Source organism: Piliocolobus tephrosceles, chromosome 11 (assembly GCF_002776525.5).
Source record: "Piliocolobus tephrosceles isolate RC106 chromosome 11, ASM277652v3, whole genome shotgun sequence".
Taxonomy (NCBI): Eukaryota; Metazoa; Chordata; class Mammalia; order Primates; family Cercopithecidae; genus Piliocolobus; species Piliocolobus tephrosceles.
Genome location: NC_045444.1, coordinates 63,285,324 through 63,311,259, shown reverse-complemented (window position 1 = coordinate 63,311,259; position 25,936 = coordinate 63,285,324). Strand labels below are relative to the sequence as shown.

Below are 25,936 nucleotides of genomic sequence, written 5' to 3'. Positions count from 1 at the left end.
GGTAGATTCTGTGGAAGGCACAGACTTCAGGGAACTGCTCCACTGTGTTGAAAGGACTTCTTTCTCTGGTTCATTCACACACAAAAAGCTGCCGTTTTATTTCCAAATCCTACAGGACTGGGAATGTGAGCATTTCCAGCAATGTTTTAACTATAGAAAAGTGAGACCACTTCCTGACAATTTAGCGGTCCCAGAAAGTTTGTACAATTGAATTTTAGGTATGTAAGAAGTCAGTTCGAATCCAGGAAATGGCTTCTCAGCAATGCCTGGAATGTCCTCATAAAAACTGAGAAACAGATATCCAAGTCCTGTTTTGGATCTTGGAGGGACAGAGAGAAAAACATAAAATTATAGTCCCAAATCTCATGATGTTTCTTCCAGTTTTCTACAAATAAATATCCACTTTCTCTGAACTCCATCTTGGGGCTTTGTTTTTGCGTGTTTCTAATTCTCCTCTCTAGATGGCAGCACAGATGAAAAAATGCCAGAAACAGTAGGCCGGACTCAGCAGCAGCAAACTGCCATCAATAGCCCTCCCCCAACTCACCCTTCATTTTGTTTTTGTTTTTTTTTTTAAGAAACAGAATCTAAGATACGATGGCTGACACTTTTTCCGAAATAGATTTAATCAGTTACATGGGAATACAAAGAATGACTAACGACACACTGATATTAGTGAACAAGAGAACTGACTCTAAACAGCATCTCTTACATGTTACTTGTGTTTTCTGTATCTTAAAGATAATGTAGGCATTGTTCCTAAGTCATGCAGAGGGGTCATGTAAGCATGGTCATTTGCATCATTACCCTGCACCTCTGATACAGCCAAACTCCACGCCACCTGGTTTGCTATAAGTGTTGGATTCATTTAAGATCCATAACAATGCTATTTACTGACCTTCTTGTCAACTGATGCTGTGACGCTGCTGTAAAATGATCCCTATGTCACCAGATGCTACCCTGAAACTTAGGAAGTCAGCATGAAGCTAACACTTTATTAGAAGTATGCAATTTATGGGAGAATTAATAATGCAAGAGAAAAGGAGTAGAACAGACATAAAGAGAAGACCTTTGAGGTTTACAGCAAACCCCATCAAAAGATCTTTTTTAAAAAAAAAAAAACCTTACCCTTCAGGAGTTCATTGAGTCTCATCATTAATAAAATGGTGTCTACCAGCAAGATGTTCTTAACAAAATCTGCTGACAGGGAAAACATAAGAAAGCTGGCCCCTTATGTATGACGTTTCAAGGGCTCAAGAGTGTTCTAAAGAAAACTAAATTGTTCATGTGTATTGAACTGGACAGAAACTAAAAGGTGACCTGTGTCTTTTAAGCAGCAACAGCAAAAGATCGCCATGGGGCCGGGTGCGGTGGCTCACCCCTTTAATCCCAGCACTTTGGGAGGCTGAGGTGGGTGGATCATTTGAGGTGAGGAGTTCAAGACCAGCCTAGCCAACATGGTGAAACCCTGTCTTTACGAAAAATACAAAAAATTAGCGAGACGTGGTGGTGTGCTCCTGTAATCCTAGCTACTCGGGAGGCTGAGGCACAAGAATCACTTGAACCCTGGAGGCCGAGGTTGCGGTGAGCCAAGATGGCACTACTGCACTTCAGCAAAAAAAAAAAAAAAAAGAAAGAAGATCACCATGGGAATAAAAACAAATACAGTACATAAATAAACCAACCCGAGGCCAAAACAAAAAACTAAGTGAATCTTTCATATTTAAGAAAAAAATCAATATTTGATGTGTCAGAGAACTTTTCAATTCTATCTCTATCCTCTTTTTTTTGTTTTGTTTTTTGTTTTTTGAGATGGAATCTTGCTCTGTCACCCAGGCTGGAGTGCAATGGTGTGATCTTGGCTCACTGCAACCTCCACCTCCTGGATTCAAGTAATTCTCCTGCCTCAGCCAGCCTCCTGAGTAGCTGGGATTACAGGCACGTACTACCACACCTGGCTAATTTTTGTATTTTTAGTAGAGACGGGGTTTCACCATGTTGGTCAGACTGGTCTCGAACTCCTGACCTCGTGATCTGCCCGCCTTGGCTTCCCAAAGTGCTGAGATTACAGGCGTAAGCCACTGCACCCGGCTCCTTTTTTTTTTTTTTTTTTTAATGAAAGCAGTTTTTCCATATGATTACTCTAAACACCACATCTTTCCTTAAATGAATACCTTTGATAATTAGTGTGGGTTGAAATTAGTTAATATTATAATGGGTCAGGCTATCTGCCTTTGCCAACGCAACTCCTAGTGCTCTAAGGATACTGAATACTTTTTCCTGGAGTCTAAGTTTAGAGATAAAATCAAGCCCTAAAATGAACAGGCAGAGAGGTACTGAGACAGTATGGCATATGAGGGAATGAAGGAGCTGGGACAGGCCTGCATTCATCTCAAAGACAACACCAGTCCAGTGCTGCAGACCAGCAACCCTCAGCTCTGAACCTATCCCTGGAATCAATACTCAGCCCACTCCTTCCAGAGACTCAGGAGCCTTGGAAGTATGACACACCTAGGACAAAGCTGAAGGCTAAGAGACCTAAATGTTCTTCCATTCCCACTAATTCTGCATCTGTGCAGCCTACTAAACCCACCATCCCTCAGACCCTCAGTATCCTTAATGTGTATCCAAGAGGGGAGGTTCTTTCAATGAGTTATCCTCTTGTGAACTCTCATCCTCATACTAGACTCAGTGTTCCATTCCACCCTGTGATATTGTGACAAGAAATAAATATTTGGGGCCGAGCGCAGTGGCTCATGCCTGTAATTCCAGCACTTTGGGAGGCCAAGGCAGATGGATCACAAGGTCAGGAGTTCAAGACCAGCCTGGCCAACATGGCGAAACCCTGTCTCTACTAAAAATACAAAAATTAGCTGGGCGCGGTGCCAGGAGCCTGTCATCTCAGCTACTCCAGAGGCTGAGGTAGGAGAATCACTTGAACCCAGGGGGCAGAGGTTGCAGTGAGCTGAGATTGTGCCACTGCATTCCAGCTTGGGTAACAGAGTGACTCAAAAAAAAAAAAAAAAAGGAAAAGAAATATATATTTGATCTCTTCCCCTGGTTCCTGGCACACACTCTTAAAACCCTTGGACTCCCCAGAGTGATAAGAGTGTCTTTGGTATGCTAATAAGACATTGGTAGCTGGGGAGCCCTACATAGCTTCAAGATGGGGGCTGGTCACCGGAAAGACCAAGGCATGATTAGAGGGATGGGACTTTCAGCCTTACCCTCCAACTTCTAGGGAGGGTAGAGGGGCTGAAAGTAGAGTTGATTACCAATGGCCAATGATGTAATTAATCATACCTACCTAATAAAGCTTCTGTAAAAACCCAAAGGACAGAGTTCTGAGAGCTTCCAGGTTGCTGAACATGTAGAGGTACCTGGAGGGTAGAATGTCTATGAAGGGCAGGGAAGCTTCATGCCTCTTCCCCTATCCCTCACCCTATGCATCTCTTCTATCTGGCTATTCATCTATATCCTTTGTAATATCCTGTATTAGTCCCTTCTCGCTGCTGGGTGATTTATAATTAAAAAAAAAAAAAAGAGGTTTAATCAGCTCACAGTTCAGCAGGCTGTTCAGGAAGCATAGCAGCTTCTGCTTCTGAAGAGTCCTCAGGAAACTTACAATTATGGTGGAAGGAGAAGAAACACACACATCTTACATAGCCAGAGCAGAAGAGAGAGTGGGGAGACGCTTTTAAACAACCAGATCTTGAAAGCACTCACTGTCACAAGAGCAGCACTAGGGAGGAAATCCACCCCATGGTCCGGTCACCTCCCACCAGGCCCCATCGCCAACACTGAGGATTACAATTCAATGCGAGATTTGGGTGGGGACACAGATCCAAACCACATCACATGCTTTGTGAAGAATGTAAGTAGTGATTGCCTGAGTTCTGTGAGCTGCTCTAACAAACTAATTGAACCTGAGAAGTGGAATCCTCATGGGAACCCCTAATTTATAACCAGTCAGTCAGAAGTATAGGTAACAATACTGAAACATTGGAATTGGCATCTGAAGTGGAAGCAATCTTGGGAGACTGAGTCTTCCGCCTGTGGGATCTAATGCTATCTCCAGGTAGATAGTGATTATAGGATAATTGTGTTAAATTATAGGATAATTATGTCCACTGAAGAATTGGTTGTAGGTGGAGGAAAACCGCCACACGTTTTGGTGACCAGAAGTGTTATATTCGTTGAGTATGTGAGATTAGGAAAAATTTTTTTCTTATATCTCTTACATTCCCTTTCCTCTGAAACTTTTCCTCTATGACCTTGGGAATCTCATTCCATCATCAGCAAACTCCCTGATACACCCAGACTCTTCAATGACCTTTTTTTATTATTATTATACTTTAAGTTCTAGGGTACGTGTGCACAACATGCAGGTTTGTTACATACGTATACATGTGCCACTTTGGTGTGCTGCACCCATTAACTCGTCATTTACAGTAGGTATTTCTCCTAATGTTATCCCTCCCCCTGTTTAGCTATCTAGGTATTTCCATGAAACGTACCTGACTTCTCAGTTTCTTGATTCCATTTCCAATTACCTTCTCCACTGTGCTTCAATCACTCAATCCCACGGCCACCCCTAGGCCATGTCATCAAGAAACCACAGCACCTCTGAACCCGTGACTTTTGAGTCCTCCAGTTCTTTTCATTTGGTTATTTTCACCATGTTTATTTTCCAAACTTATTAAGATCTGCAGTCTTTCTGCTTTCTCCTTTCCCCTTATCTATAATCTGCTTACTGTCCCCTATTCCTTCTCTACTGAGGAAGGACTCCATGGCTGATAACATTGGCCTCTGACCAGTGTTCTCAACTCCATTACTTCATTATTATTCTGTTTTATCTGTCTGACAAATTTTAGAGTGTGTACCCTGAATCCAGCTGTCTGTCTTGGCCATTCCTTTACCTAAGCTGTTGGGCACTGGAGGAAAAAATCACCCTGTCACACAGATTGTGTCTACCTTAAATTTATGCTCAGCAACCTCAGGTGGGACCTCACTGCTGCCTGCAGTCCTACTCTATTCTCCGGCCTGCTCATTTTCTCAGTCTCCAGAGGGGCTATTTCAAGGATTCGCCTCTTTCTGCACCTCCACGTGTTGGCCTCTCTACCTTCTCATTCTCAGTTGGTGATTTTTTTCCCCCACATATCAGAGTTGGTTGGGGGTAGATGTTATGAGATGTGAGCAGTCTCAGTTCTCCATAACAACCTATACACTTTTGTGTGTGTGTGTGAGACAGGGTCTCACTCTGTCGCCCAGGCTGGAGTGCAGTGGCGTGATCATGGCTAACTGCAGCCTCAACCTCCCAGGTTCAGGTGATCCTCCCACCTCAGCCTCCTGAGTAGCTAGGACTACGGGCCCATGCCACCATGCCTGGCAAATTTTTTGTAGAGATGGGATTTCCCATGTTGTCCAGGCTGGTCTCAAACTCCTGGGCTCAAGCAATCCACCTGCCTCGGCCTCCCAAAGTGCTGGCATTACAGGCATGAGCCACCACAGCCGCCTATGACCTTTAAACTTACTTGCATCTTTACACATTTTTTTGACCTTGCCTCTTATTATAACAGAAAAACTCCCCCTGCCTCCATCCAAGGCCAATCTCTTGGCCTGATGCTCTGGGTTCCATCTCTCTCTGATTTCTCATTGACCTCACTCTCTCAGTTATTCCTTCATACTCCTACCTTTGTATTCAACCTCCTCCTCTCCACTGGCTCTTCCCTTCTCAGACTAAAAAAGCCACATCCTCTTCCATCTAGCGTCCTCTCTTCTCTTGCCAGCTAAACTTCTTGGAAAAATTGTCCACTCACTGTTTTAACTTCCTCACCTCCCACTCACTCTCCAAAATTCCTCTCTCCAAAATAACCCATGATCTCCGTGTAGCTAAATTCAAGGGGCACTTTTCAGTTCTCTCCTTATTTGACCTGATGACAGCATTTAACATATCCTCCTTTTTGATACTTTCTCTTTCCTGAGTATCTATGGCACCATCTACCTGCTCCCAGATAGCTCTCTCCATCTCCAACCCTTCTCTTGAGCTTCAGACCCTATAAGTTCCACAGGCATCTTAAACTCAAACTGAACTCATTTTCTCTTCAAATCTGCGTATCTCCTCCTGAGTTCCCTCTGGAGGTAGCAAGCACTGTCATGGACTCATTGCTGCAGCTAGTCATTTGTGTATCATTCCTTACTGCTCTCTTCATGATACCTCATGTCCAATTGCATCACCAGGAACTCTTGATCCTGCCACCTGAATACCTTTCCTACCTTTTTTCTTGTCTCCTTCCCCTCTACTCTCATCAGGTCTCACCTAAACCCCAGTTTCCAGTCTTCATCTCAAACCATTCACCATGCAGTAGCCATGTGAGTGTAATGAGCAAGGAGTCTCACAGATGCAAGAGTCCACAAACCCTCATGTGTGCAGTCATAGAATGTTTTTTCCTGGAGTTTGATTTTGGAATCTGAACCTCCAACCTTCCTCCTGGTGGATAACTTCATCTAGATTATCTTAAATGAATTCAGTGATTTGTCAACTGAGATTCCATAAATACTTCAGTTCAGAATTCAGTTTCAAACCTTCCTTCCCCTGTTCTTGCCTCTTACTCTTGGGGCTCCTGGGGCTGGCCAGCCAAGGGAAGTGGGGAAGAAGATGGAGGTCCATGTGTGAGTAGCGGGTGGGGCTGGGGGAGCTGTCCATCTAGTCATTTCTGGAGTGACTCTAAAGCTAGCCTGAGCCGCTAATGCCATTGTTGCCTATTGTCTCAGCATAGGCAGGCCCCAGTGTGCTGTCTAGGGTACCGGATCTTGCTGGCTTTGAAGGGTGGGGATGGGCTGTCTGGGTGGTCCTGCAGGTCCAATGTAGCTTCATCTCACAAAGGAGTAGCCATGTCCCCCATAATGCCAGAACAGTCCAGGAACATTCCTTCCTTTTGCCCTGCACATCTGCCTTCATGTCAGATCATTTCTTCTCCTCTCACAGCATAGAGGTGAAAAACCAATTCACATTTACATATTTGTATGAGTTGGTTTCATTTTAATTGTTTCATCTCTGAGCTAAAGTGCGGAACCCTTTGTATTTAAATTGTGCAATGTAGAGTCTGGATTTCTCTCAGCAGCAGACGATCTCCACAATCATTAATTTGCTTTCCACTTTCCTGGCAAAAGAGTCAGGTGGAGTGTGTGCGTGTTTGTCTATGTATGTGTATGTTGGTGGGGGGCAAGGAGCAGATGGGCAGCCCAGAGCCCAAGTAGAGAAATGAGTGGAGAGAATACATTCCATTAATACTTCTCATATTATCCTGTCATGTGTTCTTTCCAAATCATAAATCTGAACAGGTTTTTCACCTGCTTAAAGCCATCTGTAGCTTCCCCATTGCCTTTAGGATGAAGTCTAAACTTGTAAACTTGATTTACAATCTAAGATCTGTTTACAGATGACCTTTCCCACCTCATTTGCCACAATTTCCTTTCTTTCAGTTCCGTGGGTTCACCATACTCTGTTGCCTCTGGACTTTCTCACATTCCTAGAAGATTCTCTTCAACTTTTCCCTACACCTGGCTAATTCCTGCACATCCTCTGATCTCCGGTTAAACACCACCTCTTCCCTAAGTCCTCCTTGACCTCTCTCCTACCTCTGACTTTGATTTGTCCCCACTATGCGCACCCATAACCTTCTCATATCATAGCACTTATCATATTCTAACTTTTTTGTTTGTTTTTCCACTTGACTATTAATGCTTTTAAGAAAAGAATATCTGTCTCAATCAGTGTTCATTCTCCAGCACTAGCATGTGTCTGACACCTGATAGGTACTCAATAAATATTGTTAAATAACAAGTGAATGAATGACTGAAGAAAAATTGAATGTGCAAGCCAGGTGCTGGCTTCATGTGCACTGTCTTATAGCAGGACTTAGTACTTTATTGCTTTATTGTGTTTCCCCAAAAGCAAATCAACTCCACAGAGCAGAGGTGAGCAGTGTGGATTTGACCAACAATGTTATGAGGAGACATAAAGGAAGCTTTAAATGGCAGACGTTTCTATTTGCCACTCAGTGTTCTTCTTTGGTTCCCAGATACTGGGTCTTCCTCTCTTTTGACCCTCCCTTCCTCCCACTCTCTCACCCCCAACTAGCCTCTACTTCCCTTTTCTAGGCAATATCACTCTGAGAGGACTATAGAGGATGAATTGGAGAAAGATGAAGCTAGTATCAGGGAGTTCCATTTAATAGACAATTGAACAAGGCCAGGCAGAGATGATGAAGGCCTGAGTTAAGAAAATGATAAATGACCTGAATCCCAGGACTTTGGAGGCCCAGGTGGGAGGATTGCTTGAAGCCAGGAGTTCAAGACCAGCTTGGGCAACATAGTGGGACCCTGTCTCTACAAAATAGAAATTTTCCAAAAAGAAAAAGAAAATGACAAAATGAAGAGAAGGGGGTGGGTTTAGGAGATGTTTGGGAGGGAAAATCAATAGGATGTGCAAATTGGAGTAGAAGAGAAAGAGGAATATAGGGCATGGTCAAGATTTGGTGAATGCAAAAGGAGAAATAAAAGAAGAGGAGAGAAAAAAGGGTAGGGGTTGAGAGTTCCATAGGATTAGAGTTATTACCAAGGGAAGTATGAAAGAGAATTAAGCAGAGAAAGACCAGTATAAGGATTATAATCACCTGAGAGTCTAACAGATTAGAGACCAAAATTGGTATGGGCACTAGTATTTAAATTGTGTAATGTAGAGCCTGGGTCCCTCTCAGTGTCAGTCAATCTCCACAATCATTAATTTGCTTTCCACTCTACTGACAAAAGAGCCAGGCGGTGTGTGTGCGTGTTTGTCTAGGTATGTGCATGTTGATGGGGGTAAAGGCGCAGGTTGACAGCCCAGAGCTCAAGTAGAAGAGAAATAATTGTGTGTGATTTTCTTTAAAAACTTGGGCTGCCAATGGTAAGAGTGGAGAAAATGGGTGGTAGGTTGATCCAAGACTTGGGATTTCTGAGACGATGGGGCAGAAGGATCAAGGGGCGAAATGATGGATGATTTTGTGAAAAGAATGTTCAAAGTGATAGACAATGGCATCTAGGCTCATCAGGGATAGAAATGAGCCAGGATGGGGCTGACAGACTGGGGGTGGGTGGGGGTAAAAGAGCAGGGGCCATGCATGGTGCAATGTTTACAGGAAATAGGAGTCCTTAGGATGCAGGACCCAAGAGGAAAACAAACTGTGGAAAGGAGAAGTTACTCTTCCTTCTCTGAAATGAAACAGAAAAAGAGATATAATCTTTAAGTATTTCTCAGTTGAGAAAAAGCAATGAGAGAACACCCACATTGGAGAATCTTGATTTCTTCTATTAAGCAAAAGGAGAAAGTTGCATGCAGAGGTGGGACTGGGGCTTGAGGGAAACAGGAAGGATTTAGAAAAGGGAAAGTGAGGAATGTGGAAGGAAGGAAATTTTGAAAAATCGGAGAATTACCTGGGAGTAGTAAAGGCTCAGCTGGGACCAGTGAGCTGATACTGGCTTGGGTCAGATTTTTACGTTTTTAATTTAATTTTCAGCAATATCTTTTGCTTGGGAGCAGAAACAAAGTACATGGTGGATTTCACTGAGGGATAGAGATTTGGAAGACAGGAATGGATGAAGAACCAAGTGCATGAGGGCACCTATCAGGATTATTGCTGAAATCCTCATGGAGGTTACTGGCTGAGAGGAAGGCAAGCGAGCGAGGACTGATGGCCCTTGGCACTGTGAGAACAGTGGAGTTCAGAATAACACCAGAATCTTCCAAATACTTTCCCCATAGGGTGAAAAGGTAAATGCCCCTTTAAATCATTAACTAAACTGGCACTCAGATCTGGGCAGGCTCTCCCAGATTGGGCTGTTCTGTTTTGCCAGGAATTGATAAACTTCTGTGACCCCTCCAGGGTGAGTGAGCATGATCCATCTTCCCTGACTGGACAAGTCTGATCCGGCCTCCTTCCTCCTGCTGAAGCAGGCCTGAGGTGTGTGCCAGGATTCCATGTCTTATGCTAATACTCACATTCCACATACCAGCTCCTGCTGGTACTGCCTTTAGGCTTTTAGAAGGCCCTGCTTTGACCCTCTGTGGCTGCATCCCTCACTATAGGGTGAGGAGACTGTGGCACCCCAGGGGATGTGTCCCCTCAGAACCACATTACCACATTGCTCCCTTCTAGACCACACTCTGGATAACTTGGACCACCTCAGAATTCCTTGCTTAAATGCCCCAAGCCCACTTCCAGGCCCATCCTCCCAAGGGCAAACCATGCCACTAGTGTATATGGTCAGCCTGAGTGGTAGCCAAGGGTAGCCTATTTGAAGAGGCATGCACAGAGTATTGATGTGTCAACTGGGGCATCTACATGCATGCATGAGAGGGCCTTCTCATTCAGAGTCAAAGATGGGAAGAGGGGGAATGTTTCAGGTTGGGGTCCAGCTCTCTCTATGCCTCGCCGTCCTGGTGCAGAACTCCAAGGAGTCCAAGCATTGCACATTCAAACCTGACCTTCAGGTCTTTTGGAAGATAGAGTTATCAAGGTAGGAAAATAGAACGTATTTTATTTAACAGTTTGACTTATAACTTTTATATCATTAGACACATGGAATATGGGCCTCCATTTGTACTCTTGCCCTTGGCCCCACAAATGTTAAGGAGAGGCCTGGCTCCTACAAGGTTCTATTTACCTGTTGTGAAGAATAGCCCTTCAAAAGTGTTATTCTAGGCCGGGCGCGGTGGCTCACGCCTGTAATCCCAGCACTTTGGGAGGCCGAGGCGGGTGGATCACGAGGTCAGGAGATCGAGACCATCCTGGCGAGCACGGTGAAACCCCGTCTCTACTGAAAATACAAAAAATTAGCCGGGCGTGATGGCAGGCGCCTGTAGTCCTAGCTTCTAGGGAGGCTGAGGCAGGAGAATGGCGTTAACCCGGGAGGTGGCGGAGCTTGCAGTGAGCGGAGATTGCGCCACTGCACTCCAGCCTGGGCGACAGAGCCAGACTCCGTCTCCAAAAAAAAAAAAAAAAAAGTGTTATTCTAAGTCTGTTTGACATGATAGTTCCAAACTGTATTAGAAGATGGTAAAAAACAACAATCCATTAAAAATCCTCTTTGGATTTCCAATTTTTTATATCACTTCATGTCATTTGAGACAGTAAGTTTTCCTGTTTTATTAATGTTTATATTTAAGCTGAATTTTCTAAAAGAATTGTGAATTTTTTATTCTATTGTGACATTCAAGGTACGCAGCTGAGCCTTGAGTATAAGCCCCATCAGCTAAGTACACATCAAACATGTCTTCAGTACATCCCTTTAGAGCTTGACAGTTATTCATCACTTTTTCAGAAGTTCCAACGTTCTAGATGGTTACTGATGCATTCAGTCTGACCACTGCTAGATTTGAGACTTGTCCCACAGATCTGCATACTGTATCTTCATTTCTTCATTAATAGATCTTTTTTCCTTTTTTTTTTTTTTTTTTTGGAGACATGGGGGTTCTCACTTAGTTGCCCAGGCTGGTCTTGAACTTCTGGCCTCAAGTGATCCTCCCAACTCAGCCTCCCAAAGTGTTGGAATTACAGGTGTGAGCCACCACACCCAGCCTAGATCTCAATTAAGGTAGTAGAATCAGGTGACACTGAAAATGTTTGGTCATAAACCACAGTGAAAGGAAGGGGAGGCAGCTGTTAGATCATCTGACTTGTCCCATAGTCCTCATCCATTTGCACCTTGACAAGCCTTCTGCTACATCTGAATCTCATAATGGGGGATAACCTCTTGGGAGAGTCTATGCTAGTGCCCTTCTAGTAGTAGTTCACAATCTACCAACAAATCTTGAAGCCTTATTTGGTTGATATCAATTTGAGAGGTGGGAGGTTCAGTTTCCAAAGAGTCAGGAAAGAGCATTCATCTAGGCTCGAGAAGCCTCCATTTCCTGACTCAAGAGTTCTGATTAGGTTATTGGTTGAGTGACACAAGGCAATCATCTCACTTTTCTGTTCCTGAGCTTCTGCTTTTATAGAATGTGGGCAGGAGTGTGGAGATGCAGAATTTATTTCATTTCCTGTTTCCAAACTTACTAAACTGTGGAACCTTTTTCTTTGGCAGCATTAGGCAAAACTAATGTTCTAAGGAACACTCTTTAGGAAAGGTCAGCCAGCTCAGTGGTTCTCAACAGGCATGTGGTACACATTTAGTAATGTCTGGAGATGTTTTTGGTTGTTACAACTGGGGATCCAGGGATGCTGCTAAATATCCTGCAATGCCTAGGACAGCCCTCCACAACAGAATTATCCAACTCAAAATATCAGTCATCCTAAGGGGTTGAAAAACTCTGGACTAGATGAACTATCTCAATTCTCTTTCAAACTGACATTTAAATGTGGTGTTTCTTGTTTTTTAAACGCACAAAATTTTATTTCTCTTTTACACAAAGTCAGCTCTGGGTCTGGATGAATCCATGGACAGTTTTCTTCCATGTGTTGGCTCCATATTTCAGCTGCTTTGATTTTTTTGACATCTTCTTATCAATATGTGCTTCTATGATTTCCTTGGCAGAGAAAGAGAAAGCAGAGAAAATCATGCTCTGGATCTTAAATACTTCTACGTGGATGTAATAAATGTCTCTTCTAATTTTTAATAAGTTTATTAAAATATATCATAAAATTTACTCATTTAAAGCATAAAATTCGGCTGGGTGTGGTGACTCACACCTGTAATACCAGCACTTTGGGAGGTTGAGGAGGGGTGGATCTCTTGAGCCCAGGAGTTCGAGACCAGACTGGGCAACATGACAAAACCCCATCTCTACAAAAAATACAAAAATTAGCTGGGTGTGGTGGCATGCAGCTGTAATCCTAGTTACTTGGGAGGCTGAGGTGGGAGTATTGCTTGAATTTTGAAGGCAGAGGTTGCAGTGAGCCAAGATTGTGCCACTGCACTCCAGCCTGGATGACAGAGTGAGACACTGTCTCAAAAAATTTTTTTCAGCTAAAATAAAGTGTAAAACTCTGTAGTTTTTAGTGTATCCACAAAATGTGTGCAATCATCTCTACACTCAATTTTAGAACATTTGAATCACCCCCAGAAGAAACCCTGTACCTATTAGCATCCATTCCCAATTTTCCCTCAACACCTCCACCTCAGCCCTAGGCAACCACTAACATATTTTCTGTCTCTATAGGTTTACCTATTCTGGATATTACATATAAATGGAATCATGTCCTTTGTAACTGTCTTCTTTCACTTTGCATAATGTTTTCAAGGTTCATTCATGTTGCAGCCTTTTCAATATTTCCTTTTTATTGCTGAATAATATTCCATTGTATGAATATAACACATTTTATTTATCCATTCATCACTTGATGGACATTTGAGCCATTTCTACTTTTTAGATGTTAGGAATAATGCTGCTATGAACACTTATACGCAAGTTTTTACATGGACATATGCCTTCATTTCTCTTGGGTTATATATATCTAAGAAAGGAATTACTGAATCATATGATAACTTTATGCTTAGACTTTTGAGAAATTGCCAGACTGCTTTCCAAAATGACTGTGCCATTTTACATTCCCACAAGCAATGTATGAAGTTTCTAATTTTTCCGCACCCTCGCCAACACTTATTATCTGTGTTTTTGATTCTTGCCATCCTGGTGCGTATGAAGTAGTTTCTCACTGTGATTTGGATTTGCATCTTCTTGAAAGCTAATGATTTGGAGCATCTTTTCATGTGCTTGTTGTCTCTTCTTTATATAAATGTCTATTCAGATCCTTGGCCCATTTTTAATTTGGGCTATTTGTCTTTTCATTATTGAGTTTTAAGAGTTATTTTTATTTATTCTAGATACAAATCCCATATTAGATAGGTGATTTGCAACTATTTCCTCCCATTCTGTAGGTTTCTTGCTGGTGTCATTTGAAGAATAAAAGTTTTGCGTTTTGATGAAGTCACATGTGTATGTTTTCTTTTGTTGCTTGTGCGTTTGATCTCATGTCAAAAAACCATTGCGCAATCCAAGGTCACAAAGAGTTATGTCTATATTTTCTAGATTTTTATCATTTTAGTGCTTACATTTAGGTCTTTGATCTTTTTTGTGTTAATTTTTTATGTTTTTTTGAGGTAAAGATCCAATTTCATTCTTTTGCATGTGATATGCGATTATCCAGAACCACTTGTTGAGAAGGCTAGTTCTTCCTCACTGGATTATCTTGGCACCCTTGTCAAAAATAAGTTGATTGTAAATGTGAAGGTATATGAGTTGTTAAATACCTCTCCTGTGAGATCTATAATTTATTTTCTAAAAGGATAAGTTATAGGTCACATGTCAGATTACAATGACTCTTTTAAGTCAAAAAATTCAAAATAGAATTTACATTCAAAATTATTTGTTCTCCCAGAGCTAGTTAATAAACTCTATTCACAGATAAAAGCATGCTTTCCCTTCAAAGGTATTTCACCAAGACAAGAAACACAAATCTAAATAAGCTGGGAAACTGAGGATACACAGAGGTTCTCCTTAATCTCTGGATATATGGTCTAATTTATCCTTTTTGTGCTCATTTTTTCCCTTTTATCCAGAAATATGACATTACCTTTTTATAAAATTCCTGGAGATTGATCATATCTCTACTGTTTGGGTCTAGAATGTATTTCTTGGCTAAAACATCTCTTCACCCCACTTCCACATGTGGAAAGAAAGAAAACATGGGACTTTAATCTCACAAATGAGGCATGGTGTTGTTTCCTGAAATGAGACAAGGACTTTGGATAGGAACATGTTTGGGCTTGAGATGGTTTTCGTAAACCCAGATTATTCTAGTTCTAGTCTGCCTTTATCGCTCACTGTATTTTGTTTTCATTCATACTGATGAATAATAGACTTGATTGTGTTCCATCATTTATGTCATTAATATTTCCTTTATGTTTGAGTGCTGTGCAGTTCTCCTTGAAACTTGTATGGGGATTGAACTTGGTGGTGATTTAAAGTAATTAATTCATATGTCAGTTGTTAGCAAGGCCTAGTAATTAAAATCTACTTTAGAGTAAGTTATTAACCAAAAAAAAATGCTTTATCAACTTACTAGTTTTAGTTATTTATTCTACTAGACAGATGAGATAGGGTAGTTATTGACTGTACATAATCACCTATGTACTTTCACCACTGAACACTAGGGTCAAATTGAAGTCTAGGTTATTAAAGTTCATTGTTTAAATCTAGAATAAACCAGTTCAGGTTGATGGGGGAAGGAGGAGAGTGCCCTTGGATCTTGTTATCTTTGCAATATTGTCTCCTTAGATTTTGCAAAGTCCATATTTGCTATCTTCAAAATTCTCAAACTTCTAAACTAAAAACACCCTAGACCAAGGATTTCATTTTGAGATCTAAGATATCAAAGAGCTATATTGTTTATGATTTATTTTATAATGCTTTTTAGAAAAACAAACTTTAGATGCTATGATTTCCTTGTGAACAGGCTGCAGGGAAGAAAACAAGTTACATATAATGCACGGGACACAAGTGCAGGCCTTTTATTTGCAGGCCTAAACTAGTCACAAGTTTCCATCTTATGATAGCAAGTTTTCTTTTATTCTGCTTTGTTTTTTGTCTTGACATCTGGTTACATTTATTCAGTTTGAGGGTGTCTTATAATGGGCCCTTTTCTTCCCTCCATTTAACTTGTGATGGACTACTACCAAGGTCAATCCAGGTCTGACTCTTTCATGGAGTCAATGTGGCTGGGGTAGTGTTTCCCAAGCCAAGCTTGGCATCAGAATTACCTGGGATGGTTTGTAAAGAACTTTTCAGGCCTCGTTCCAAACCTACTAAATTTAGATCTCTGGTGTGGAGCCTGTAAATCTGTATGTTTGAAACCTTCCCAAGGTGATTCTGATGTCCAGTCATGTTTGGGTCATAGTCCAGAATGCAGTCATGCATTGCTTAATGGCAGGGATATATTCTGAAAAAAGTGTCATTAGGTAATTTCTTCACTGTAGGAACATCACAGAGTGTGATTACACAAACCTAGATGGTATAGCCTACTACACACCTAGGCTATGTGGTATAGCCTATTGCTCCCAGGCTACAAACCTGTACAGTATGTTGCTGTACTGAACACTGTAAGTAATTGTAATACAACCTTTTCTATCTAAGCATAGAAAAGGTACAGTAAAAACACAGTATTCGAATCTCATGGAACCACTATCATATAAGAGGTCTGTAGTTGAACTGAAATGCCATTATGTTGCCCATGATTGTACTTGGATTTCAGGACTCTGCAGATGCTTGGAGGTCTTATGGGTTTGGCCATAGGACATTGCCTCTGAGAAACTGCCATCTGCTTGCCAGGGATTCTGAAAAGACCAGAGTTGCCTATTTGCAATCTGTTCTTCAAGACTATCTACTATGTTGGAAAAAGGCCTAGGTTTCTTCTCTGTCCATTCTCAATCCCTCAGTCTGTCCTTGTGACTTATTTGCTCCTTCAAGCTGCCCAGTAGTAGCCTTGGTGAAAATAAAATAGACTTTGGTCCTATATACCTGTCACGGACTCTCAGCTCTGCCTCTTCTATGTGTGCCATTTGCCTCATCCATAAATTTAGTTAATATTATCCTCTCAAAGATGTTATGAAAACCAGAAGAATGTATTTATGTAACACCTAGAACAAGTATACCCTGCATTAGGCATTATTTGTTTGGTTTTACCTGTCCATCTCAATGAACATGCTGGGCTAATGAAGTGTGTTCATCAATTTTCCCTGATCGTAGCCTTTTAGATTGCTCTGGGCAGTGTTTCTCAAAGTAGGAGACACAGACCACCTACCTGTGATTGATGGGAGGACAGAAATCTGCTCTTATGCACTCTAACCTTCTGCACTTTTCAACTTTTTATTGAAAAATATATATAGAAAGGTGGATTTATTGTAAGTGAACAGCTTAGTGGCTTTTCCTAAACTGAACACACCCATGTAACGAGCACCCAGATCAAGAAATAGAACATTACCAGCATCCCTGAAGCCTCCTCTGCAGGCACACTTTAAGAACCACTGTTCTGGGAAGAGCCCAGCTGGGGCACTGTCCTAAACCACCGACCTGCCTTTCCCTAGCAGGCCAAATCTGCATGCAGTGTCAGCTATTCCCAGTCTGAGAGTCTGGGCATGTAGCCTCACATACACGCTTCATAGTGATGTGACTTCATTTGTAAAAAGGGTCACAAAGGGTGTTTCTATCATTTATATTCCTAGCATACACCCTAAACTGCTTAAAGCAAATGAATTCAGGTCCCAGCCAGAAAGGAGTGGAGATCAGTCATTGCCTGAAAGCATTGGCTGATTACAACACTACAGCATTTTCTCACGGAAGGGTGAATGAGGTGGATTCTAGTGTAATTACCTTTATGTAATTGAAAACTAAATCACTGATGGCTGCAGAGTTTAAATATCCATTTAAATACTTTCAATTTATTGCACTTACTTTTGCAGGACATGCTACTACCAAATAGGCTATTAATTTTTCTAATGGATTAAAATCTGAATAGGTACATTAAAAACTAGCACAGCTCAAATAAATGTCCTCTTTTTCCGAAGATTATTAAAGAGAGTTTTCTTTTTCTTTAACCCAGCTATTCAAATACTCTATTAGACCAGGACCTGTAATAATACAGGCCTTGTCCAAAAGGGATCAGGTTTCTATGTAATATAATTAGGCGAGACTTTAAATAGTAAGACATGCACCTGTGGTGCTTTTGTCTCTAGCTCCACAAATTTCAACATGCATACAAATCAAGAAGGGATGGGGGTGTTATCATGCAGATTCTGCTTCAGTGGGTGTTGGAGCCTGAGATTCTGGCTTTCTAACAAGCGCCCAGGTAAGTGCTGATGTTGCTGGTTTGAGGACCACACACCTTGAGGAGTAGGAAGAGTATTCATACTGGAAGAGTATTCAGTACAGACTGGAATCCTGCATACATATCTGAGCTCGGTGTTCTGTTGTATATATAGACTTTTTAAAAAAATTAGTAGAGATGGGGTCTCGCCATTTGGCCAGGCTGGTCTCAAACTCTGGGGCTCAAGAGATCCTCCTGCCTTGGCCTCCCAAAGTGCTGGGATTACAGGCATGAGCCACTATATCTGGCCTATATAGACTATTTCTAAGGTCCATTCTAACTGTACAATTCCATGATTCAGTCTCTCTTTGGCTATTAACTAATTTTTTTAGGCTTCTGATTCTCATTGTTTATAAGCTGTTATATTAGAGAATGTTTTATACTGGAAGGCCAGATAAAAAGTCTTACTTATGGCAAATAAGTTTTATTTTTCAATCTTCTACAAGTCTGCCTCAACCCATGGGAAATCTTGGCTAATAGTAACATGATACTGGGCTTGGACTATAAACTAAACTTGAGTCAGCAATGTAGGGCTTTGGTTGGATAAGCAAGCATAAACTTGGGAGTATAACCAAAAGAAAGGGACAGCTAATCCTACCAGAATAGGCAGTATTTACATGAATACTTTTTTCAAATATCCACAACAGGGAAAAGCTGCTGAACACATAAAGAAAAGTTAAAAGCATGGCATTATTTAGCTAGTGAAGGGAGAACAAAGAATGTCTTAAGAATAATTTTTGAATGGCAGCAGAAACCAGCATATCCTCTGAAGTAAATGGCTTTTCAGGACATCAACATAGATTTAGGTTGCCTCTGAAGCAGAACTTTCCCATGATAATAATGATCCTAGGTGGTAGTATTGCCAATGGTAATTTTCTTTCCCAAAGATTCTTACAACCAACCATAAACCTACTACATAACCTATCAGTTGTGTTATTAACTGATATATCAGTTGGGGTTCAGTGCAGACACTTCTCTAGGTACTGAATGCTAAGAATTATATGCTGAAAAATTATATGCTCTTACCATTAGAAGGGCTGGAAGAAGGCTTAGGGAGAAGCCTTCTTCCAGCTCTTCTAATAGTAAGAGCATTAAGAGGACTGCTCTTGGGCTTGCAGTTCAGTCCATACAGCTACAATCTAGAGGTCAGGAAGCTACAGAGTTCACTGCTGACATCACAGTCATTTCTCACCGATGAAGTTAGTGGCAATACAGAGGCACAGAAAGTCTGGTCACTAAAAATCACATTTAATGTTGCATGTACATCAACAACTACCAGTGAAAACTAATAGGCAGCCAGACATATTTGTGCATGCCTGAAGTCCCAAACATTTGGGATGCTGAGGTGGGAGGATCTTTGAGCCCAGGAGGTCTCAGCTGCAGTGAGCTGTGATTGTGCCACTGCACTCCAGCCTGGACAGAGCAAGAATCTTTCTCAAAAAAAAAATAAATAAATAGAGAGAGAGAAGCAGGGAGGGGAAGAGGAAGGTAAAAAGAGAAGAAGGAAGGACACTCCAGCCTGGACAGAGCAAGAATCTTTCTCAAAAAATAAATAGAGAGAGAGAAGCAGGGAGGGGAAGAGGAAGGTAAAAAGAGAAAAAGGAAGGAAGGAAGGAAGGAAGGAAGGAAGGAAGGAAGGAAGGAAGGAAGGAAGGAAGGAAAGGAAGGCAGGCTAATAGGCAGAGGAAATAGCCTCTCTCTTCCTCTTACCTTTCAAAATTCGTGTCATCATATCTGATTGGCACAATTTAAATTGTATAACAAATCCTATTAGCAGCTCAGCCTAGAATTATAGTTATTGAGCTTTGTTTTTAACTCACTATAAGTCCATCTTTCTTGAAGTATCGCATACAGACAGAAAAATATACAAATTATAATCAGAAAGCTTGATGAATTTTCATAAAGTAAACACACCTACATATAGCTAGCACCCAGATTGGGAGGGAGAAACTACTACTATACCAGAAGCTCCCTTCATTATCTTTTCTAGGTGTTATCCTCCCTCAAATTGACTGTAATCTTGGCTTCTAATACCCTAGACCAATTTGGCCTATTTTTAAACATTAGACAAAATGGAATGATATAGTGTGTATTATTTTATTACTGGTTTTTCCTACTCAACTATTTGTGAGATTCATTCATATTGTGTGTAGTAATAGTATCTTCATTTTCATTGCTGTGTAGTATTCCATTGTGTGAATACAACTCAATTTATACATTCTACCAAAGATGGACATTTGGGTTGTTTCCAGTTTGAGATTATTGCAACTAGTGCCACTATGAACGCTGGTGAGCACACACACACACATATATTTCAGTTGGATATATAAAAGTCTAATTTCTCTGATGCATGGGGTGCAGCTTGAGTAGATACTGCCCAACAGTTTTTCACATCTTCATGGTCTTCCATCTTTTAAATTTTAGCCATTCTCTTTAAAGACTAATGCAGTGTATTGAATCTCATTGTTGTTTTCATTTTTCTGATATCAAATAAATTAAATATCTTTTTAATTGTTCACTGGTCACTTGGGTATCCTCTTCCGTGAAATGCCTATTCATATATTTTGTATGATTTTCTATGGGCTTGTCTGCCTTTTCTTGTTCTTTATAGTCCTTTATTCTGGACATGAGTCCTTTGTTGGGTGTATGTATTGAGAATATCTTTTGCCACTATATGGCCTCTTTTTTTTTTTTTTTTTTTTTTTGAGACGGAGTCTTGCTCTGTCACCCAGGCTGGAGTGCAGTGGCGTGATCTCGGCTCACTGAAAGGTCCACCTCCTGGGTTCACATCATTCTCCTGCCTCAGTCTCCCGAGTAGCTGGGACTACAGGCGCCGCCACCTCGCCCAGCTAATGTTTTATATTTTCAGTAGTGACAGGGTTTCACTGTGTTAGCCAGGATGGTCTCAATCTCCTGAACTCGTGATCCGCCCGCCTTGGCCTCCCAAAGTGCTGGGATTACAGGCATGAGCCACCGCGCCCAGCCCACTCTGTGGCTTATTTTATTCACTGTTTTAATAATGTATTTTGATGAAGACATTCATAATTTATAATTAGTTCAGTTTATCAGATGTTTTCCTTTATGGCTTATTTATTTTGTGTGTCTTCCAGTTTAAGAAATCTTTGTGGACTCCAAAATCATAAGAGTATTCTTCTGTTTTCTTGTGAAACTGTTATTGTTTCACTTAGATTTACAGTTAATCTAGTATTGACTTTTATGGATGGTTAAAAGTGGGAAATATAGTTTTGAGCCTTCCAGTTTATATAATTCTGTAGAGTAGAGATGGAATATATAGAGAAGGTAGTGAAAATATATTTGAGAAGCCATATCTAACACAGTTAGGTGACTGTTTACACTGTACAACAGTGATATGGTTAGGCTTTGTGTCCGCATTCAAATCTCATCTTGAATTGTTTTTGTTTTGTTTTGTTTTGTTTTTTTTGAGACAAGAGTCTCGCTCTGTCGCCAGGCTAGAGTGCAGTGACACAATCTTGGCTCACTGCAACCTCTGCTTCCAGGATTCAAGCACTTCTCCTGCCTCAGCCTCCCGAGTACCTGGGACTACAAGCACATGCTGCCATACCCGGCTAATTTTTGTTGTTGTTGTTTGTATTTTAGTAGAGACAGGGTTTCACCATGTTGCCCAGGCTGGTCTCAAACTCCTGAACTCAGGCAGTCTGCCTGCCTCGGCCCCCCAAAGTGCTAGGATTACAGGCACACGCCCGGCGTCTCATCTTGAATTGTAATTCCCAGGTGTTGAGGGAGAGACCTGGTAGGAGGTGACTGGATCATGGGGGAGGTTCCCCCATGCTGTTCTTACCATAGTGAGTGAGTTCTCATAGATCTGATGGTTTTATAAGGGGCTCTTCCTGCTTTGCTTCTCTCTCACTCCCTCCTGCTGTCTTGTGAAGAAGGTGCCTGCTTCCCCTTCACCTTCCACCGTGATTGTAAGTTTCCTAAGGCCTCCCCAGACATTTGGAACTGTGAGTCAATTAAATCTCTTTTCTTTATAAATTACCCAGTCTCAGGTAGTATCTTCATAGCAGTATAAAAACAGACTAACCGGCCGGACGCGGTGGCTCAAGCCTGTAATCCCAGCACTTTGGGAGGCCAAGACGGGCAGATCACAAGGTCGGGAGATCAAGACCATCCTGGCTAATACGGTGAAACCCCGTCTCTACTAAAAATACAAAAAATTAGCCAGGTGAGGTGGCCGGCGCCTGTGGTCCCAGCTACTCGGGAGGCTGAGGCAGGAGAATGGCGTGAACCCGGGAGGCGGAGGTTGCATTGAGCTGAGATCTGGCCACTGCACTCCAGCCTGGGCGACAGAGCAAGACTCCGTCTCAAAAAAAAAAAAAAAACAGACTAACACAAACAGGTAGTTCTAAATTGTGAGTTTTTCTTAACTCCTTTTCAAGTATGATCTTCTGTGATAGTGATTTTTCACATTTCATACTTCCCTAATGCCAAAAATCCACCTCCAGCAGCTGTTTTGCCTCTTTCTTATCCTGCCCCTTGGAAGAATGTCATCATCGTTGCTGCCAGAGCACTGTGTTCTTTTTCAGAAGTTACAGCAAGAATTGGTCGGCTTTCTTTCTTTTTTTTTTTTTTTTTATGAGACAGAATCTCGCTCTGTCACCCAGGCTGGAGTGCAGTGGCGTGATCTCGGCTCACTGCAACCTCTGCCTCCCGGGTTCAAGCAATTCTCTCACCTTAGCCTCCCAAGTAGCTGGGATTACAGGCACACGCCACCATGCCTGGCTAATTTTTGTATTTTTAGTAGAGATGGGGTTTTCACCATTTTGGCCAGGCTGGTCTCGATCTCCTGACCTCATGATCCACTTGCCTCAGCCTCCCAAAGTGCTGAGATTACAGGCATCAGCCACCACATCCGGCCAGATCTGCTTTCAAATAAATGAAAAGAAGACGAGGATTAGAATTGGTAGGAAAATGTGAATATTATAATTCTTTTAAAGAAATATAGTTTTACCACATAATCTAAGATGGTGTGATCAAGTACAAGGCATTGTTCTAAAAGGTTGAGGAAAAGTTGTTTCTCCTAAGAGGTTAAACAAGCTCATAACCCTACCTCTCCTCACTTGCAGGCACAACTACTTCCTGCATTTTTTTCATGTGGAACAATTGATGTTTTCTCAGTCTTATATAAGATGTTATACAAGGCCAGGCGTAGTGGTTCACACCTGTAATCCCAGCACTCTGGGAGGCGAGGTGGGCGGATCACCTGAAGTCGGGAGTTTGAGACCAGCCTGGCCAACATGGTGAAACCCTGTCTCTACTAAAATACACACACACACAAAAATTAGCTGGGCATGGTGGCATACACCTGTGATCACAGCTATTCGGGAAGCTGAACCTGGGAAGCGGAGGTTGCAGTGAGCCGAGATCGCACCACTGCACTCCAGTCTGGGTGACAAAGCAAGACTCCATCTCAAAAAAAAAAAAGTTATGCACAAGTGGTTTCAAACAAGTTCCCTACCTTCCTCACAGTCAGATTTTTCCCCATACGCTCCTCTAGAAATTATGGCATGGCTACTGGAACAGTAAAATGTATCTAGAGCAAGATTCTTCTCAACCCCTTTGTGCCTTCTCCGCTCTCTCCTTTGATATTTGGATATATCATTTGGTTCCCTAATAATAATAGCTGAAATAGGTTGTGAAATATGACTTTTTTATTATTCAGCCCACTTTCTATTCCATGGCCACATATCTCTGGGCTGTTAGGAAAAGTCATTTTAGGATATATTTTTAACTCACACCACACAGTAGCAGGATCTTACACAGTGCTAAGCCTTCTGGAATGGGGCAGGTATCTTAGCTGGTCCTTATCTAGTTCACAATGATTCAGCCAAGATTCATATACATTGTAGGGGTCCCATGGCCCCTTTATGTCTAGGACCTTCTATTTTTTCGGAGTTACCCTAGAGGTCTGCTCATCTGCATAAATGCATCTGCATAGTCATTCCTCTGATTCCTACTTGCCAGGCACTCTTCTAATTACTCCATGTGCATTGTCTCATTTAATCCTCATAATAACCCTGTATGACGGTTGTTGCTATTATTATTTACATTTTATAGATAACGACATTGAGGTTAGGTAATATGCCCAAAGCCCTTATATCTCATTAGTGCTGAAGTTTTTGCTGTGGATTGACTCTCTACTTTTAAAAGTGTGAGTGCTCATTAATAATCCATTGGCACACTCACTGTGCTTCTCAAATCTTAGACAAACCTCTTGTCATCACCTTGAAGAATTCATCTTTGCAAAGACCCATTACACCAAGGCGTGCCAGTCATCTTAGTTAATCTTCATATTCAATTCATGAAGCACGTATTTCTAGGGACTGGCTATATGCCCAGCACAAGTTCTGATGACAGAATGGGATAAGGAGCAACAGTAGTACAAGAGTCCCTTTCATCGAAATCTTAAAAGCAAATTTTGTCCAAGTTATCAATCTTATCTAATGGAATTTAACTTAATTAGAAAGAAACCTAAGTCCTTCAGTCACTAACCCATAGATTTAATACTTGGGACTCAGACATATGAACATTGTTGCTTTTGATGGCCATATTTTCTGGGTCATCTCCCAGAAGTACCACATTCTTATGCTAATTTGAGTGCTACTAAACCCAGAAGGTCCCACCTTCACCCACCACTCACTCCCCCTTGGTTCAGTAGTCCTCAAGTCTCAATTTTCCAATTATCTAATAAATTGAATGTTTCCACTGGGAGTAGGATGAGGAGGGAATCTTAAGGAAATTGAAAGTGCCATTTCAGAATCAATACAGTTTTAGAAGATTTTAGGGATGAACCTGGTACCTAACCACTAAATATAAGGCTTTTAAAGGAATCTATGTCCAAGTCCCTAAAAAAACAATTTGAAACCCAGTCTGGTTATATTCCTTAATTAAGAACCATGTTATATTCCTTATTATTGGTACCTTAATCATTAAAAACCTGGCCACTTTACAGTGGAACTTCTAGTATTTTCTCTACTTTTTACTCTTCTAGACGGCAGTAGATGTTTCTGTCCTGATAGCAGCTCTTGACTTGAGCAAAGCCATGCTTCTAGCTACTCAAGGGCAGACAGAGCTCTCTGGAAGGGACCATTGAAGAGTTTATAACAATGTTTTACAAGGTTCAAATTACCCGTGCTTATCTGGAATCTTTTGAAGATTAATCCCTAATTGGCTGAATGTAAGATAACTTACTGTGGGAGCTAGTTTTACTGAAACATTTTGTCCTAGATTTTTGTGACAATGTGTGTCTCCTTCTCCCCTGGAGGATATCTGTTCTATGTCATTCTTACTTCCTGGAGAGGAGAAAAACAGAAATATTTCCTCTACTCTGTCAGGTAGGTCTAGTCAAACAGTCCATCATTCTGATAGCAGACTATCCGGGCTTCATAACAAGAAACATAGATTCCCTAACCCCAGAGAGTAATCAGCTCATCTCATTGCTTCCCCTTTAGACTAAGAGCAATTTTAGTAGAATGAGTTCCCTGGGCACAGCACCTGCAGGATATGTGAAGGGGCTTTATAAATGTCTTTGTTTGTTTGTTTATGAGACAGGGTCTCGCTTTGCAGTGAACACGGTTCACTGCAGCCTTGACCTCCTGGGCTTAAGTCATACTCTCACCTCAGCCTCCCGAATAGCTGGCACCACCACACCTGGCTAATTTTTGTTTTCTTTGTAGAGACAGGGTTTTGCCATGTTGCCCATGCTGGTCTCAAACTCCTGAGCTCAAGTGATCCACCCACCTCGGCTTCCCAAAGTGCTAGGATTACAGGCATGAGCCACAGCACCCGGCCTTGCTTTATAAACTTTAAAGCGGCATATACCACTGCAGGTTGTTGAAAATTTATCTTTATATTTCCTTTGCTTTTTAGCCTAGAAAGTACTCTGACCAGCAAAAATGACCACATTACACATTTTAAAACCATTGCTAGATTTCAGTGGTGGTGGTATGATAGTAGCAATAGCAAAAGAAACAAAAAGAACAGTGTAAGAGTGG

General features: G+C 41.5%; 1 long non-coding RNA gene across 3 annotated transcripts in view; it reads left to right on the top strand.

The window, feature by feature from the left end:
* LOC111542768 overlaps positions 1-25,936 on the top strand; it is a 100,067-nt gene that overhangs the window by 49,501 nt on the left and 24,630 nt on the right. The window contains exon 4 of one of the 3 annotated variants that reach the window (XR_002731654.1): positions 9,561-9,922. The exons of the other annotated variants lie outside the window; for them this stretch is intronic. This is a non-coding gene — a long non-coding RNA (uncharacterized LOC111542768). Of the gene's footprint in view, positions 1-9,560; positions 9,923-25,936 lie in introns of those variants that run through there. 3 annotated transcript variants of the gene reach the window in all.